We start from the raw sequence: 18,348 nt of genomic DNA on the forward strand, positions 1-18,348 counted from the left end.
TTTGATAAATGTAGGATTGTGGCCTATCGCGATTGCGGTTTATCATACCGCGAGATTGCTGCTCTCGTTGGTCGAGATCCAATGACTGTTAGCAGAATATGGAATCGGTGGGTTCAGGAGGGCAATACGGAACCCCGTGCTGGATCAGAACGGCCTCGTATCACTAGCAGTTGAGATGACAGGCACCATCCGATTGGCTGTAACGGATCGTGCAGCCACGTCTCGACCCCTGAATTAACAGATGGGGACGTTTGCAAGACAACAACCATCTGGACGAACAGTTAGACGGCGTTTGAGGCAGCATGGACTATCAGCTCGGAGACCATGACTGCGGTTATCCTTGACGCAACATTACAGACAGGAGCGTCTGCGATGGTGTACTCAACGACGAAGATGAGTGCACGAATGGCAAAACGTCATTTTTTCGGATGAAACCAGGTTCTGTTTACAGCATCATGATGGTCGCATCCGTGTTTGGCGACATCGCGGTAAACGCACATTGGAAGCGTGTATTCGTAATCGCCATATTGGCCTATCACCCCGCGTAATGGTGTGGGGTGCCATTCGTTACACGTCTCGTTCACCTCTTGCTGGCACTGACGGCACTTTGAACAGTGGACGTTACATTTCAGGTGTGTTACGACCAGTGGCTTTACCCTTCATTCGATCCCTGCGAAACCCTACATTTCAGCAGGATAATGCACGACCGCATGTTGCAGGTCCTGTACGGGCCTTGCTGGATACAGAAAATGCTGCCCTGGCGAGCACATCGTCCAGATCTCTCACCAATTAAAAGCGTCTGGTCAATGGTGGCCGAGCAACTGGCTCGTCACAATACGCCAGTCACTACTCTTGATGAACGTGGTATCGTGTTGAAGCTGTATGGGCAGCTGTACCGGTACACGCCATCAAAGCTCTGTTTGACTCAATGCCCAGGCGTATCAAGGCCGTTATTACGGCCAGAGATGGTTGTTCTGGGTACTGATTTCTCAGGATCTATGCACCGAAATTGCGTGAAAATGTAATCGCGTGTCAGTTCTAGTATAATATATTTGTCCAATGAATATCCGTTAATTATATACATTTCTTCTTGGTGTAGCAATGTTAATGGCCAGTAGTGTAAATGCGTCCACACAGGATGAACGTGCTGCTCTTCTTTTCTTGGCTGCCAAAGAAAAAACACCAGTAGACATCCAGCGGAGAGTGAAAAATGTGGATGGTGTAACATGTCTGTCGAAAGCATCGTTGTGGAATGGTGCGATAACTTCCGTGTAAGGGCCGCTGGTGCTTCATAATAATCTACGTCCCAGATCTCAAATGTCGTAACGCAAATGTTACGCCAACTACCTAAAGAGGGTTACACTCGAGCACCCGTCCTATAGTCCTGATTTCTCCCCATGCTATCATGCTTTCAGTCCCTTAAAAAAAGGCCTTGAAGGCTCTCCGATTCCTGTCGGACGAAGATATGCAGCAGTCAGTTACTGGCGTTTTCGCGCTGCAAGAGACAGTGTTTCAACGAACGACCCGGTGCGTCGGAAGGATGATTGCTTCGACGTTCATGGTGATTTTGCCTGATTGGCATACTGATTCTGGGCTGCACGGCCTTCGAAAGAAAACTTTTTGATCGCTCTTGTACTGACGTAGGGCGACGGCCTTGCCGCAGTGGATACACCGGTTCCCGTCAGATCTCCGAAGTTAAGCGCTGTCGGGCTTGGCCGGCACTTGGATGGGTGACCGTCCGGGCCGCCATAAGCTGTTGCCATTTTTCGGGGTGCCCTCAGCTTCGTGATGCCAACTGAGGAGCTACTCGACGGAATAATAGCGGCTCTGGTCACAGAAAACCATCATAACGACGCTCCTATCCGCATCCTCAATGAGGATGACACGGCGGTCGGATGGTCCCGGCGGGCCACTTGTAGCCTGAAGACGGAGTGCTTCTTGTACTGATGTCCTATGTGAAAGAATTTGCAGAAATATTTAGCACATACCGATAAAATTCGATGCGTTGTAAGATAGCTGTGTATAAATGTTAGTGCACTTCACAAAATACAGGAAATTATTGTTCAATTATTAGAATACCTGAGTCCCAACTGGTATCAATCAGGTCATAGAAATAGCTGGGTGTAATTTGTTGCTACATGAATTTAAATGATGGAATAAGCTCAATCGTAAGGTGAAGTAGCTGTCCGACTTCGGTTCATTGGTAAGGAGACTGTTTAAAAGTTATCAGATCGATTCTGTTTGGAGAACTGCTTATTTGTGTGGGATGCTTATCTAATATGGAATATTACGTGTACAAAGAAGATCAGTACGAATGATCGATCACATGAGTCTGACTCGCGGTAGATTGTCAAGGAAATGAAGAAATACCGGAACTGGCAGACGAGTGAAGACAGACGTTAACTATTAAACTGTCTTCCAGAGTTTCAAGAACTTTTATTAAATGAAGAATTTATGAATGTGTTAGAGCCTCATACATATCGCTGCCATAGGGACCGCGAAGGCAGCTTGCATATAATCAGTAACTCTTTCCGTGCTCCCAAAGCATATGGAACGGGAAAACACTCAGATACTCCCTAGAATGAAAAATACTGTCTGCCATAAACATCACAGTGGTTTGCTGATTATGGATGTAGGTATCGGTGAATCATTTGGACTGCTGTATCTTCTGTTTCTTTTTAACACAAGAGGTTAGGAATAGCATCTCCGAAGAGATTATATCCGTTTGTAGTTAGGGAGTATCTTCTATTCACTTCACAGTTGTGTTTTTCCAGAACTGTCAAAATAAGCAATAGGTTACTTCTTGCAAGATGCAGGAACAAAATACCAATATGAGAGCCGGTTACAGCAGTATTGAGCTGAGATTCCTATGATCAATGATATTAACAGAGAATGAAAAAACAAATTTAATAACAAAGAATAGCAGCAGATGAAGTGTCGGAAAGAAAAGTAAATTCAGGAGGAAGGCTGGACTAACAATGTGAAATGTAGACATTTCAGAATCTGTCAAACAAAAACGAGTAACTTATATAAAATGTTGCAGAAACGGAATCCAGAAAATGACGAGGAGTGTAAAATATATAGAAATAATGCAAAGTAAATAACAAGAAAAGTGAACCATGAATCTTGGGATAGAGTAAAAAATTCAACGGAAGACTGTCTGTGGTAGGCAAGAGATGGCTTCTAAATTAATGAAAAATCTTAATGGTGATGGAAGTGAAACTGCCAATATAAATGTAACTGAAGAATCATGTGCCCAATAGTATAAAGAACTATGGTACAATAAAAGCCATAAAGATATTCAAGAAGACACAAGGGTAGATAGAGGTGTTGCAGTGGCTGACGCTATAGATATGGAGGAACTTAGCGTAGTACTAAAAACCTTAAAAATAGAAAAACCCAAAAATTAGAAAAAATGAATTTTGAGCTGCTCCACTAAGATGGGATGATTATTGAATTCAGGTACTTCTATTTAATTCACTTTTGCTGAGAAAAAGTGAATCGGAAGAATGGAGAAAAGCTAACATTACTTTTCATGAAAGGTCACCGAAGTTCTTGTAACGACTACCGTGGATTATGTCTGCTAAATAATAGGCATAAAATACATGCTAAAATAATAACTAATAAGCTTAATATTATAGCACATCATCTTATACGGGAAAAACAACGTGGATGCAGAAAAGGGAGATCTTGCACAGGGAATATATTTAGCTCGAGACCGATATTGGCGGAAAGAATAGAATTTAACTTAAAATCCTACACAGTCTTCGTTGATTACGCAAAAGCTTTAGATATGGCAGGTAGGCTGTAGTTATGCAATGCAATGAAAAAGAATGGATACCTCTAACAAATGATTCAAGTTGTTCAATGTATGTATGCAAAGATAAACGTTGTTTTACATCTGGAATGTAAGTGAACAGAAGAAATTCCAACAAATCGATGTCTTTACATTCCATTCTCAGACTCTGTGGCACTGGTACAGCAACCGTGGTAGTGTTGCAGAGATAATTCAGTCGTGGTTGCAATAAAGATAGTTTTATTAGCTCCTTATTTGCGACGCCTTTCACCTTTCCTAGCAAGGAAAATACCCTATTAGACACAAGATAACTGACGTCAACTAAGATCAAGTTTCAAGCTTCAGTGATCATCGTTGTGATTCGTCTTTTAACGATGATGAAGCGTGTGTGTGTGTGTGTGTGTGTGTGTGTGTGTGTGTGTGTACTAATTCGGCGAACACTTTAGAGTTAAGGTGAGAGAAGAGATTCAATTAAAATTTTATATCCCTCTGGCTGTGCCGACAATGCTGTATGGAAGCGAGAAGTGAATTAAACCAAAACGCAATCGTCTGACATGTACGTTCTCAGGTCAATGAAGGGACACTAAAAGACAAAAAAATCCTATGAAGAGATCAATCAGCAATTAAATATATTCTCGTGTAATGATAGAATTTCCTGAAACAAGACTAACTAAAGAAACATTTTAGAATGGAGGAGAGAGAAAATCTGAACCTTGCCCTTTGATACGCATCACCCAACTTGAAAAAGCTGTTTGACTCATGAAAAGATGGGAGTAAAACTGCGATCAGACTAGGCAATGGCCTAATCCTGCAAGTGATATATTTCTTTCAATATCGTAAATTATTATATCTCAAGTTCTTTCACCATCTGTAAGCTTGGTTTTATTTTTGGCTATATATGGACTACCACACGCGATGTTGATGATACTGTACTTCTGCCCTGTACTACTGCTTCATGCCACACTAAAACCCTTCTACAGCCGCCTTACGCTAAAACCGAACGTCCTTTAAAGGCCTCCTCTGCAAATCGACATAAAAACTGCATGTTAACTTCGTATTCTAGTCCATGTAAGAAATGAGATGGAGGAGAACTGAAGGGAATGGTCTTTGTCAGAGTTCATAGGTGTTACGGGAATATATTTATAATCTGCTCTTAAAAGGATTTCTAGTGGCCCGATCAAGGAGTTCCTGGGAAATAAAGCGTTAGGTCTAAGATTATTAATTTTTCACTCTACACAATTTAAGTGCCAATGTTCTCACGTTTGTAGCTTGATGAAATATGTTAAAACCAGCTGTGCGGAAGAACGTTCTGTGCAACATTCTCTCTTGATGCACGATTCTCCGGATCTATAAAGCTGCGATATGACTTATCCTTTCCTAGATCAATATCGTCTCGACATCCGCTCCACCCACCTATCAACGCATCCGACTCTGTGCACTGCGCCTCGCTCACAACATCCGCTTAACGTCTCTTATAACGATCCTTCACCACGTCAGGCAATTCTCTTTGCCCCTCCCTCACGACGAACATCTCCTTATGTCCTACACATACCGCGTACTTGACTAACAACTCTATCGCTCCCTCTTAGTTACCAATCCCGCCTTCCTACCTGTACCGACATATTTCACCGCCCTCACACCTTCACAGTCTCCATGTCGTCTGCAACGCACTTCCCATAGCCTTGTCTCCCAGACAATGAAATACGCCCTGCCATTTATCCTTCTCAGATTCAACCCATTCGATCAATAAATAATAGCTCCTTCTACTCTTATCCTATTCTTTATTGTCTCCCCATATACCACAGCCTGGCCTCTAACACACATCCCGACATACTAGTGTACCAGTTAAATTGCCCAACTCACCTTTCAAAGCACCATATATCCTTTCCCGGTGCAGATACCATGAGATAGTTTTGTACAAGGGATTTGCATATGTAATAAACAGTGCCATAAATATTAGTTTTTAATAGACAAGTAGCTTAAGACATAATTTGCGGTTCTCTTTGGAGGGTGACCAAAGATGTTTCGTTTTTAATTATACCTATGGTCGAATTACCGTTGAAAACGTGGCTCAGTTACATTTGGGAACTTAAAAAAAGTGAACTGTCACAGCCACCTTCAAGAAGGTTGTGTGGGAATTAATTAAGTTTGTGAACTTACACGTACACGGAAGAATGAATTTATGGTTATTTGAACCAGATGTAACTTCAACGCTTGTTACTGTGTAGCAATTTACGATTTCCTTTTCACTTTCGTGAATTTCTTTCACACGGGATATATAGACATTTGTTTATGACCGTGCTTAAATTGACAGAATGTGAGTTGTTTTTTTAGTGTTCTATGCCGGTTTTTGAAATAGACGTCATATCATCTCAAATATGTAGCCTTCCTGTACGATAATGCTGACGCACTAATTCAAGAAGGAAGGAATTGCAATATTGAATATCCCATATATGACGGGGTTAATAGGGAGGAAGGAAATCGACCTTGTCGTTTTGAAAGGAATCACTCCGGCGTTTGCCAAAGTAATTTACAGATAATGTAACTCTGGACGGCCCGATGGGGATTTGGACCGCTGTCCTGCCGAATGCGAGTGCTAACCACTGCGCCACCTCGCACGGTTCACAACAGTTGCTTTCCACTCAAGCTGCAACCTGAACATTACTGTGTGACTTAAAATTATTGTGTAAACATAAATCACGTAAGCACCGAAAATATATTGTCAGCAGTCCACATTACAAGTAAAACAAATCTGAGTAAAGCTTTGTGTCGAAAGTCGTACTATCTTTAATTTTTGTCTTTTGCTTCTCGCGGAATACAAATACCACATTATGTAAAATATGCTGTTAACGCCCGTGTGAGCATACTGATTTGTCTCCTAGGTAGTCTCCAATGCTGAAATATCAAGGGGCCCTAATACTTTTTACACTGACGATATAGCAACCCTTCTCAATTTATTGCGCAACATGCACCAGCCAACTGTCGCTCTGATAGTTATTATTATACCCTAAGAATGCAGCTATTTGACGTGTTTGGTTGAAGAAATTCGTGCAGACAAACTATCAACGAGCAACGACAACAGTTATCGATACACACAGGCAGTGGAAGCAGCAAGGCTTTGATCAAGCCGGGCAGTGTTCGCCGGGCCGCCGCAGACGACGGCAGTCTTTGCCCGAAAGGTGCAGTTTGTTGACAGACGAATTTCGTCTGCTAAAATAAGTATTTTCCTACGGTTTTAAGTTTCGTGCTGTCCTGAAATTTTCGTCTGTCGTATTACGATTGTTATTACTTCATTCTTCAGTCTTGCAACCGTTTCATTGAAGTGTATCGATTGTGATAGCATTGTGAATATGGTAATTTGGGATTTTTGGTGTTTTGAATTCTGGTACTTTACATCATGTTAACGCTTGCTCTTGCGATAATTTATTTACACATTTTTTGCAGATAGGCTACATTCTTTGAAGTGAATGGCGTTAATTCCCGTACTTTCGTCTCGTTACTCTTAGACCTAGCTCCAATTACAAATCCAGTTTCCTTCGTAAACAATGTGAAATCGCATAGACTTCTTCATGTCGCAGACAAGTTTTCGTGATTTTGTTTTTACTGCTTGAAGATGTATTTGCTAACATTGTGCCAACGTTGGACTAACGTACTGAGCTGCGGATTTCTCGTTTATATGCTAGTGAATTGTGCCACAAAGCTTTGTAAGAGTGTACAATCAATTCGTCATCAAATCGTTTCAAATGGTTCAAATGGCTCTGAGCACTATGCGACTTAACATCTGTGGTCATCAGTCGCCTAGAACTTAGAACTAATTAAACCTAACTAACCTAAGGACATCACACACATCCATGCCCGAGGCAGGATTCGAACCTGCGACCGTAGCAGTCGCGCGGTTCCGGACTGAGCGCCTAGAACCGCGAGACAACCGCGGCCCGCCAAATCGTTTCACTTGCTATTGAAAGTAATTGAATAAGCTAACTCAGCGGCGTTACTAGTTAAAACTTTGCGAGTAGCAGTCAGCGCTCTTGCTGCGAACTGGCTGTTAGCAAGGCCTGCTATGAGCGATCGTGGGATGTTGAGATAAAGAAACTAGTATTTTATAGCTAAGGATGTAACTATGTTAGATTGCGGAAGGAATAGCGTTTACATATTACGACCTAGATTACGGTAAGACTATTTCCAAAAGGAAAAACTATCTGTTTGCAGGGGAAAATACACAAACCCATACTTCCTTAACATTGGATTTTACTTTCTTTTGTCGTACCTTTGCGTTTGATATTGATATATACGATACTTCACTTCGATATTGAAATAGTTCTTAATGAACTGGTGTGAAGCACACAGTCTTCATCGCGGTAACGGACTCGTGCGAATTAATTCGTGAAAAATATGGAATTTAACTCATACGAATTACTGATGATTCGTAGACAGCCCTTTCCCTTCACCTTTACTTCAGCTGCGTACAGATCTATATTATTGAGATATATAGCACCTTAGGCTCGTCCACGTTAAAATTTAACTATGGGATTCTCATGGTGATGGAATGATAAAAATTACCTGCATTGCGTGGACCCTCCTGCAGTCAGTAAATTTAGCGAGTCCAAGCGGAACATGTCATTTCTAAAGTACTGCAGGACTCTGGGTGCAAGTGAACAAAAATCGTAAAAGAAACAAACTTTCCAAAGTAACCTGACCTCGCGCTATGCTCGGTAAGTGTCACCATAACCTTTATTCCGCCTTTAAGACTAAATAATTAACATTGCAACATACAGTACAAACGTGTTGTACATTGCAACAAGAGAAATGTCTTGAATTCTTCACCGCTTTTGCCACAAACACAAGAGGCCTTGGATACAAAGAGTAATTCGATCAGTGTCGCCACCCCGAACATACTTCCACACTGTATAATCTGTTTCAGTCCGTTATCGCAGCAGACGCCTGTATAGTGAAAAATCAGAAAGTTGACAGGGTCGCCCACACAACGCGCGTAATTTGTAAATTAGCGCCATAAAGACGTTATCTTGTTGAGTCTATCATCGGCTACCACACACTATCCTAGGGCGACCAATTTGATCACTGTTTTATGGGAGATGACTACCTTGCGAAGATTTCAAGGGAGACTGTCACAGTAAATTTCAGCTGTACAACTAAATAACATTTTCTTGGAATGGGTACCAATACAGATAAAAGTATAAAACGCATACTTTGCGTATTTTACTCTGATGTCCTACGGTATCATTTAGGAGTAACTCTACAAACAACTTCGCTTAAGTTTATAGTAGGTACAATTTCGTAGAGACTACACAAATATGACAATTTCGTGTTGAATGTTCTGCTTTAAATTGTTGCCAACTTAAGCTATTTAAAAATGTTGGCTCTTTGGAAGCGTTGCGAAATGAGTCAATCGAGGAATAATGTACCGTAACGGATGTATTCAAGCATTGTCTCCATAACACTTTCGCTAGTCTTTGTTACTTCCGTGTTAATATTATACCACAGCTGCTAGTCGGTACGAGGCAAGGGCAGCATACTTAGGTTGGCAGTAGTGACCGAGAAGCAAGTAAAAAATCTCAAGAGTCCTCTAGACGCGTAGGCCATGTCATCCTTTCTCCTCTCCTCGGACGCCCTTGAGCCAGACAGTTTTCATTCCGTAGAAGAACAAACAAAAAAGGCTTAACAATGGTATCAATTATCATACGAAAACTTTGAGGGATGTCGGTCAGGGAATTTGAACTATCTATAGTACTTCGTGAGATTAATATTTGTAACAGTGATCACTAACAAACAGGAGGTCAGTAATGCAGTCCGGAGAATTTAAAGAAATCCTATAATACGATGTCTTGGAAAGTGTGGAGTTGAGTCATCCTGTACCACCCTACCACTGGCTGCCTCAAACCTGAGACAGAAAGGCATTGCCGATACCGCGAGCAGGCGCTTCGTATGGAGTTCGGACGGTGTTAAAAGTCCTGAGCACGTATTGTATCACCTGCGTATTAGGTCGCTAAAGTCAGCCACTACTTCTTAAAAAAAACTCGCCTTCGCGATTTGGATATACCCTACCGGAACAGCGTGAGTGAAACATTGTAACTGCCATGAACCTAACAGCACAACGTATAGGTCTACATTACATAAAGTGTAAAAATATTTAATATCCACAGTTAAGTCTACATACCACACAAAATTCCTGAACACACAGTGCTGTCACGTTATTTATATTCTAGACATCAGTTCTAAATTGGTGGCGCGCTACCGTTTCAGAAACTACAAATATATGCCACTAGATGGCATAGTTGTTCCGTTGTAGTGATGTTAACAGCGTACATTAAAAGTAGTGCGACAAATTAATAACTAAAACGGTATTAACTGAGTTTTCCGTCGGTGCTTGCCAGAATATAATATTAAAAAAGAAGCACTGCCTAATGTTCTGCGAAACATGAATCCGCTTCCAGATTCTTAGGCCGTAGTTGGGTGACTCCTGAATGTCACCAACACAGAAAAACCGACGTGCGACCTAACACTGATAATTTCTATAATAGATTCAAAAATTAGGTGTAGAGTATTTGCATAGGAATGTATCAAATTTTATAACGCAGAAATTGTTAAATTAACATAAGACAGTTTTTCTGTGGAGCTACATTTAACTGCTGATGAAACAGTTTAATTTAAAATTTTAATCTAGTATTTGTAATAATTTAATAGAGTAGGGAGAAAAAAGAAATTAAGTTTGGTCACTGAACACTAAATTCTGTGTCGTCAGATTGTTGACTTACAGTATTACTAGTAGGGTCAACGTCCTGCTTTCTAAACAGAATGTAAAACCTCGTAAATCATTGAGTGATTTTATGTTGAAACATCATCGTCAAAGGTTGAATCTTTCTTTCTTAGTCTGCAGATCCTCCCGTGTTTAGATAACCTAACTGCCTCAACTGTGCCTGAGTGGCCGGTGTATACTTTTCACAGTGGTTGCATGTGATGCTATACACACCCCCGTACCAAGGGTTGCAGTTTGTCTTTACTACCGAATAAAAACTTCTATATGCTGTTATAAAATGCACTACAATAATTATAAAACGCAATTCTGTAGTTGCGAGTCTTTTTTGCGAGGTTATTTAAATGTCGGAAAAAGTTCAGAAGACCTCACACAAAAATTTAAAATCCTGTGTGGTCGAAAGGCGAACTGAATCCCGTTTAATCCTAAAATAAATTCGGGTGCAGTTCACTTGAGCTTGCTAGGAACAAGAGTTAATCCCGACAAAAATGTGTTAGAAGTCTGTGTAGATAAGAGAAATGAGATCCACATTTAAGTCCCTTATATGCATTCGCGGAAAAAATTACCCTTTCAAACTGTTCACTATGTCGAATCTCTGGCGTCAGTCTGCTGAAATCGGACTTCTGAATATCCTTCACTGAGAATGTCGAGCCAATGAGCATTATATTTGTCATAACTCTCATATTCTTTGATACATTCTGTAACTTACAGCTTCGTCATAATTGCTGAAACTAATTTTGTGAAATATTTGGCGGAGTACTTCCTCAGTGTCGGAAATTAGTGAAGTTATGCTAAAAGTGGCCACATGGTGCATACCACAACTTCAGTAACAAGATTGATTTATGGAATGTACGATAAATCATGTTAACGCGCATTGAGGAGTCGACCTCATTGTGCTTAGCGCGCATAGCATACTTTTAAGCATAATTAAGATAAATGATGATTATATTCGCTGGTTTTATACAGAGTATTTTTAATGTCGTATGTGATACACGAAATAGGCGGTAAGAGTGAAGCGATGGCTGGAGTATTTCAGAAGAGCATGACGCTTTGCCGCAGTTTCTGATAGTTACATACCCGAACCCTGTTGCTGGAAACCGGCCGGTAATCGAATCCAGGACCCCGTGATCCAGAGGAAGCAACGCTAGCCTCCAGACGACGAGCTGCGGACCACCCATGGGACAAAGATAATGATTTTTTGGTATTTCTTCTGGCAACTGTGGCACTCGGTAAAAGAAAATAATAAGTCTAAGTTTCAGGCAACATATTGAAGGATTGACATGTGTGGTGTCCCTTTCCCATATGCACGAAGTACGACTCACACCATACATATATGCGCCTTGACGGCAAAAACGATACGTTCAGTGTGGATGTACGCTTCGTTAGACGTTTTGCTAAAATCAGGTGAGGCTGCGAGCATCTACATCTACATTTATACTCCGCAAGCCACCCAACGGTGTGTGGCGGAGGGCGCTTTACGTGCCACTGTCATTACCTCCCTTTCCTGTTCCAATCGCGTATGGTTCGCGGGAAGAACGACCGTCTGAAAGCCTCCGTGAGCGCTCGAATCTCTCTAATTTTACAATCGTGATCTCCTCGGGAGGTATAAGTAGGGGGAAGCAATATATTAGATACCTCATGCAGAAACGCATCCTCTCGAAACCTGGCGAGCAAGCTACACCGCAATGCAGAGCGCCTCTCTTGCAGAGTCTGCCACTTGAGTCTGCTAAACATCTCCGTAACGCTATCACGGTTACCAAATAACCCTGTGACGAAACGCGCAGCTCTTCTTTGGATTTTCTCTATCTCCTCCGTCAACCCGATCTGGTACGGATCCCACACTGATGAGCAATACTCAAGTATAGGTCGAACGAGTGTTTTGTAAGCCACTACCTTTGTTGATGGACTACATTTTCTAAGGACTCTCCCAATGAATCTCAAACTGGTACCCGCCTTACCAACAATTAATTTTATGTGATCATTCCACTTCGAATCGTTCCGCACGTATACTCCCAGATATTTTACAGAAGTAACTGCTGCCAGTGTTTGTTCCGCTATCATATAATCGTACAATAAAGGATCCTTCTTTCTATGTATTCGCAATACATTACATTTATCTATGTTAAGGGTCAGTTGCCACTCCCTGCACCAAGTGCCTATCCGCTGCAGATCTTCCTGCATGAGCAATGAGGATAATGGACAGGAGACGATGTATGTAGTGTGCGACAGATGGGAATTAAGGTTGGATGGGAGGCGTGCTCATATAGCCGAAGTCGCGATAAGAGGAATATCTGGATTAAAGTCCCGGTCCGGCATACATTTTCACATGTTGCCACGGGATTCATTTCGATACCGGGTTGCACCTGATGGTGGAATTTCTCTTTTGTCAATATACTGAAGCATGTTCATAATGCAAGAGGTTATTGAGGACGAGCCCTCTGTAAGTTCAAAGTGCATGTTAGAGGGCTATCTGAAGGGAATAAATAACATGGGGCCCCTTTGCGTGTTTTCTAGGTCCGGGACCCATGACCACTCCCCCCTGCAAATACCGGCCTTTCATCCATCTTTTTCCAGTTTTTAGATTTGGCTTACCCTTTTATGCCTTTTACTGTGGTGTTTTAACGTCTTCGCTTTATAATTGGACATCTCTGACTGGGCCCTTTCTCTTAGGCAATTAACTTTTGAATCGCGTGACTGATGGCCGAGCCGTTTAGTGTCAAATCCCCTCAATCAGTCATAAATAGAATTAATTAAAACATGTACAATGCAAGCTATGTACTATTTCCTGCCGGACGCATAAGTCTTAGTCCGGAGCTGAACAGTCGAGTGACCTGTGAATGCAGCTTAAAACGTTTGGAATCTTTCTCCACACGCCCTACGTCTTACCACACGATACGACGGAGCGCTACATAAACTATATGAAACGTTGGTTCAGATCGGGAAACAAGTGCGCCGTTTAATTTGTTACCAGCGTATATCAGTCGCTAAACTCATTCCCTTAATAGCTGACACGAAAGACGCTCCTATTTAAAATCTCACATTGTAGCCTCCACATACCCCTCTCTACATTATTTTCCCCTTCTAATCCCTCACCGGCGTAACAGCTAAGAATCGATTCCATAAACTTCGAAGAACGTCAAATTCCATACCTCTCGTAACTGCTTGTATCAATGTTAGCTCAAGCAACGGATATTAATTAGGAGTATTACGTAGCAAGATCGTGTTTACGCCCGTGGCATTCCGAGCAAACGTTGGAAGGAGCTTGCAATCCACCGATCAGAGTGGCGCTCAACTGTACACAAGAGTGTGGAACAATTCGAGCGTATCCGCCTAAAGAACTTGGACGATAAAAGAAAGTTCTGCAAATCTAAGCCCGAGCCTAATTACATTTATACGTATAACTCCACTGGGCAACTGTATTGCTCTTCGCGCGACCGGATCTTCAAAGCAAAGCTCGGCTTCGCAAACCACATCCGAGCCCGCCACAATAGACTAAACACGGAGCCGCTGTCTCCGGACACGACGAGGAGGACATAATCATCGGTTCAGCAAGATCACAACACAATAACGTAAATGTCTGCTCATCAAAGAGATAAAGTGGCCAGTATTAAGGAAAATTTGGCAGTATTAAGGAAAATTTGGCAGTATTAAGGAAAATTTGGCAGTATTAAGGAGAATTTGGCAGTATTAAGGAGAATTTGGCAGTATTAAGGAAAATTTGGCAGTATTAAGGAAAATTTGGCAGTATTACTAACTTACACAAGTACCTTACCAGTTTTGGTTAGTCATAATTTACGAAGTCAAATTCTTTCCTCACTGAGGAGCAGTTAACGATGGTTCGTAAAATTCGCCACCACAATGAGCGCTCGCCACGTCCCGCTATCCGCAACAAGAATTTCGGTAGTTCAAATAAATTAAAGCAAATGCCTGGTTGTTTCCTGTGACACAATCTATTACCTTCCCATCAGTATCCTTTCCGAACTTTTTCTAAGTTTGCGACCTCTTCGTAACGTCAAATCCTTATCTTGGGCTGCAGTCAGTGGCAGACATCAGTACATTTCGCTCTGACCGATATCGGCCAAAAACGGCTGATTTTTTTTATATTGTTAAACCAGTACGTGTACACACTCAGTGTAACCGATCTCAACGCCCGTACGTAGAGACTTCGGACGACAGTCGGCGGAATTCAAGTGAGATTTTTCTTACGTTGAATAGGTAGACATTTCCACATGCAAGACACAAGTTGAGAGAGAGTTAAGTGTAACACTAAAAAGGTGGTGGTGTTGGCATCCTGAGGCTGAGAAATGAAACTTTGAAATGTCTTCGAATTAATAGTCTGAAATAGTTCCTTCACTGGAAACGAGTTTTTCTAAACTATTTATAACAGTTGACTGGATGTTACTATTTCAGCCTCGTAAATATATTTACAATGCAGCATGTCATCTGTAACACTGGTAAGATCTGTATAGAAAACTTTAGGCCTCGATTATAACCTCAAAAAGTTGTGTGTTCAAGTGACGGTGGCCTATGTTAGTCTTGATGCTTAATTACTATAGTGGATCTTTAGAGTTGGGGTATCAGCAGTTTATTATTATAGCTTTCTGGTGTTCTTACGCCAGTAGGATGGTGACTGTTACGAAGTGATTTTGAAATCTGGAGAATGTGTTTCCAGTTTTCGTTTGTTGAGAATATCTTATTCTAAAATTTGTATTTCTTTCACACATACATACGTGTGAAAGATAAATACAAATGCAACTCATTGAAGGTTAATAGACACGTCTGTTCTGCTGAATTTATTTGAAGTTCTGCAGAGTAATCCGGATATTCCTCTTTCGCGACTTCTGCTATATGAGCACGCTTCCCATCCAATCTTAATTCCCATCTGTCGCACACTACATATATAGTCCCCTGTCCATTATCATCATTGCTCGCCGCCGCACCTGATTCTAGCAAAACGTCTAACGAAGCGTACATCCACAGTGAACGTATCGTTTTTGCCGTCAAGGCGCATATATGTACATCTGTGAGTCTTATTTGGGACATGTAGGAAAGAAAACCACACATATCAATCCTTCAAAATGTTGTCTGAAACTTAGACCTCATATCATTTTCTTGTACTGAGTGCCACAGTTGCCATGAAAAACACCAAAAAGTCATTATCTTTGTCTCATGGGTGGTCCGTAGCCCGTCGTCTGGAGGCTTGCTTTTCAATGTCAACAAAAACCAACTCTCGTAAGTAACAGAACGTTTCTCTCTTCGTCCCCTATATTCGTAAAATGTGGCGATTATTCCACATTGCAATAAATTTTAACCGCTTTATACGGAAAAACGGAAGATCTTTACTAGTTCTGGAGAAATGGCTAAGTCACGTGAGTGGGATGACGCGAACGTTTACATAAGAAACACAGCACTGAACTCTGAGGAAGTTTACCGTTGTCAGCTGTTCTGCAAGGATCAGACTCTACCCAACCAACACAGTATCATTTCAAACAAATTTTAGTAAACTATGATATATTTTTCCCTGACGGGCAGAACCTTCTGTACCAGTGAACGTGGCGCCAGTAGTAACTTCCTGTTTCTAGTCTTCAGCGGAATGAAGGTGCCGTTGGAAGAGGGATTTGGAAGTGGGGTTATATTGTGAGAACACTGAGGAAACAAACAGTCCAAGTTTATGGAAGCACAGGTATCAGCTGAAGCGCCTACAGTGAACAGTTTAACGCATTCAGACTTCCTGATCATTTACGATTTGCCCTGAAGGATGCCACATTATTTACGCTGATGGCTCCAAATCATCGTTTGGTGTTGCGAGTGCCTATATTGTTGGCGACACCCCAAATCGATTTCGGCTTCCCGACCAGTGTTCGGTTTTTACTGCGGAGCTTTACACTGTTCTCCAGGCTGTATCCGTCGCCATCAGCGGATACAGTATGTTATCTGCTGAGATTCGCTCAGCTCTCTCCTCAGTCTCCAAGCTCTCTACCCTGTCCACCCTCTGGTCCTCCGGATTCAGGACTGCCTCCACTTGCTTCACTTGGAGGGGGGGGGGGGGGGGGCGTCTCTGTATCCCAGGACATGTTGCTATCTGTGCAAATAAGGCGATCGATATAGCGGCCAAGGCTGCAGTCTCTCTTCTTCAGCCTGCTATTCGCATGATCCCCTTCGCCGATCTGCGGAGTGTTTTATGTCGTTGTGTTCCTCTTTTATGGCACGCACATTGGTTGACACTCCCCGATAATTAATTGCGGGACGTGAAAGCTCTTCCCTGTGCTTGGACCTCTTCCTCCAGAACTCTTCGTCGGGAGGAGGTAATTTTAACTAGAGCACTGTCTTTTTAATCGTCGACATCTGCTAAGTGGCGATCCTCCCCCACTCTGTCCCCACTGCTCTCAACTGTGGACGGTGAGACAACTTTTACTTAAGTGTCCCTATTTTACTACGTTACGCGCCCGTCTACAGCTGTCGCCTGTATGTCTTCCATTTCAGCAGACGACAAGCGCTCAGCCGATCGCGTTCTTGAGATTATCAGTGCCAGTGAGATGTCAGTCATTTGAAGCTCTTTTTGGGGACAAACAACCCCCCTTCTCTAGTGGTTTCTTAAGCTTTCCTCCTGTTCTTAGTTTCCCTATTTTTTTGAGTTTCGCTCCCATTGCTGCTGGTTTCCACTTTCGCTTTTTTACCTTTTCCTAAGTCACAGACAGAGCGCTAATGGCCGTAGCAGTTTTGCGCCCTAAAGCCGTAACAAAAAACACGGTGTGCCCGGTCGGGACTCGAACCTAGATCCGTTGCTCTTTGCGGGTACAGCTCTTAGCGACTGAGCTATCCAGACGCAACTGAAGGTCCGCCCTCATAGCTTTATTTCCGTCAGAACTTCTCTCCTCTCTTCAAGACTTAGCAGTACTTCTACATACCACGATGGACTAGAACTCCGGTCTCAGTACGTAAGATCATTGCCTGCGAAAGATGAGACTCGAGGTTCGAGTGCAAGTCTGGCACACAATGTTGATGTGCTAGGAAGTTACGTAACAGTGGACAGAGGCTGGGCAGGTGCGCATCTCCTGTCACAAGGGAAATAGCGAAGCTAGTGACGTGCAGTTAAATGCAGTATATGATCAAAAGCATCCGGACACCCCTATGTAATGCGGAACTGACCAGTACATGCAAAGAGAGGCAGACCCGCCAGAATAAAAGGGGGGGAGTAGGCCTAATTGTGTTGACAGCAGAGAAGCAGTAACACCAGAATGAGTCGTGAGTCGGCCAGGAATGATCTGACTTCAACTTGACAAGGGTGATTTGGAGCGATAAGTCACCGTACCCTGTGGCAATCTGATCTAAGCATTTGCGTTTGGAGAATCCCTGGAGAACGTTATCTGTCTTAATGTACATCTATATTCCGCAAACCACCCAACGGTGTGTGGCGGAGGGCACCTTACGTGCCACTGTCATTACCTCCCTTTTCTGTTCCAGTCGCGTATGGTTCGCGGGAAGAATGACTGCCGGAAAGCCTCCGTGCGCGCTCGAATCTCTCTAATTTTACATTCGTGATCTCCTCGAGAGGTATAAGTAGGGGGAACCAATATATTCGATACCTCATCCAGAAACGCATCGTCTCGAAACCTGGCGAGCAACCTACACCGCAATGCAGAGCGCCTCTCTTGCAGAGTCTGCCACTTGACTTTGCTAAACATCTCCGTAACGCTATCACGGTTTCCAAATAACCCTGAGACGAAACGCGCCGCTCTTCTTTGGATCTTCTCTATCTCCTCCGTCAACCCGATCTGGT

The 18,348-nt window shown here is 42.5% G+C and overlaps 1 protein-coding gene across 2 annotated transcripts in view; it reads left to right on the plus strand.

Annotated features, from left to right (window-relative positions):
- The first annotated feature begins 6,747 nt into the window (after window positions 1-6,747).
- Window positions 6,748-18,348, plus strand: part of LOC126299315 (uncharacterized) — an 81,281-nt gene continuing 69,680 nt past the window's right edge. The window contains exon 1 of one of the 2 annotated variants that reach the window (XM_049991132.1): window positions 6,748-6,975. The gene's annotated coding sequence lies outside the window, so the exon portion shown is untranslated. Of the gene's footprint in view, window positions 7,150-18,348 lie in introns of both variants that reach the window. The other variant, XM_049991133.1, reaches the window with a different exon arrangement.

This window comes from Schistocerca gregaria, chromosome X (genome assembly GCF_023897955.1).
Source record: "Schistocerca gregaria isolate iqSchGreg1 chromosome X, iqSchGreg1.2, whole genome shotgun sequence".
NCBI classification, from domain to species: domain Eukaryota; kingdom Metazoa; phylum Arthropoda; class Insecta; order Orthoptera; family Acrididae; genus Schistocerca; species Schistocerca gregaria.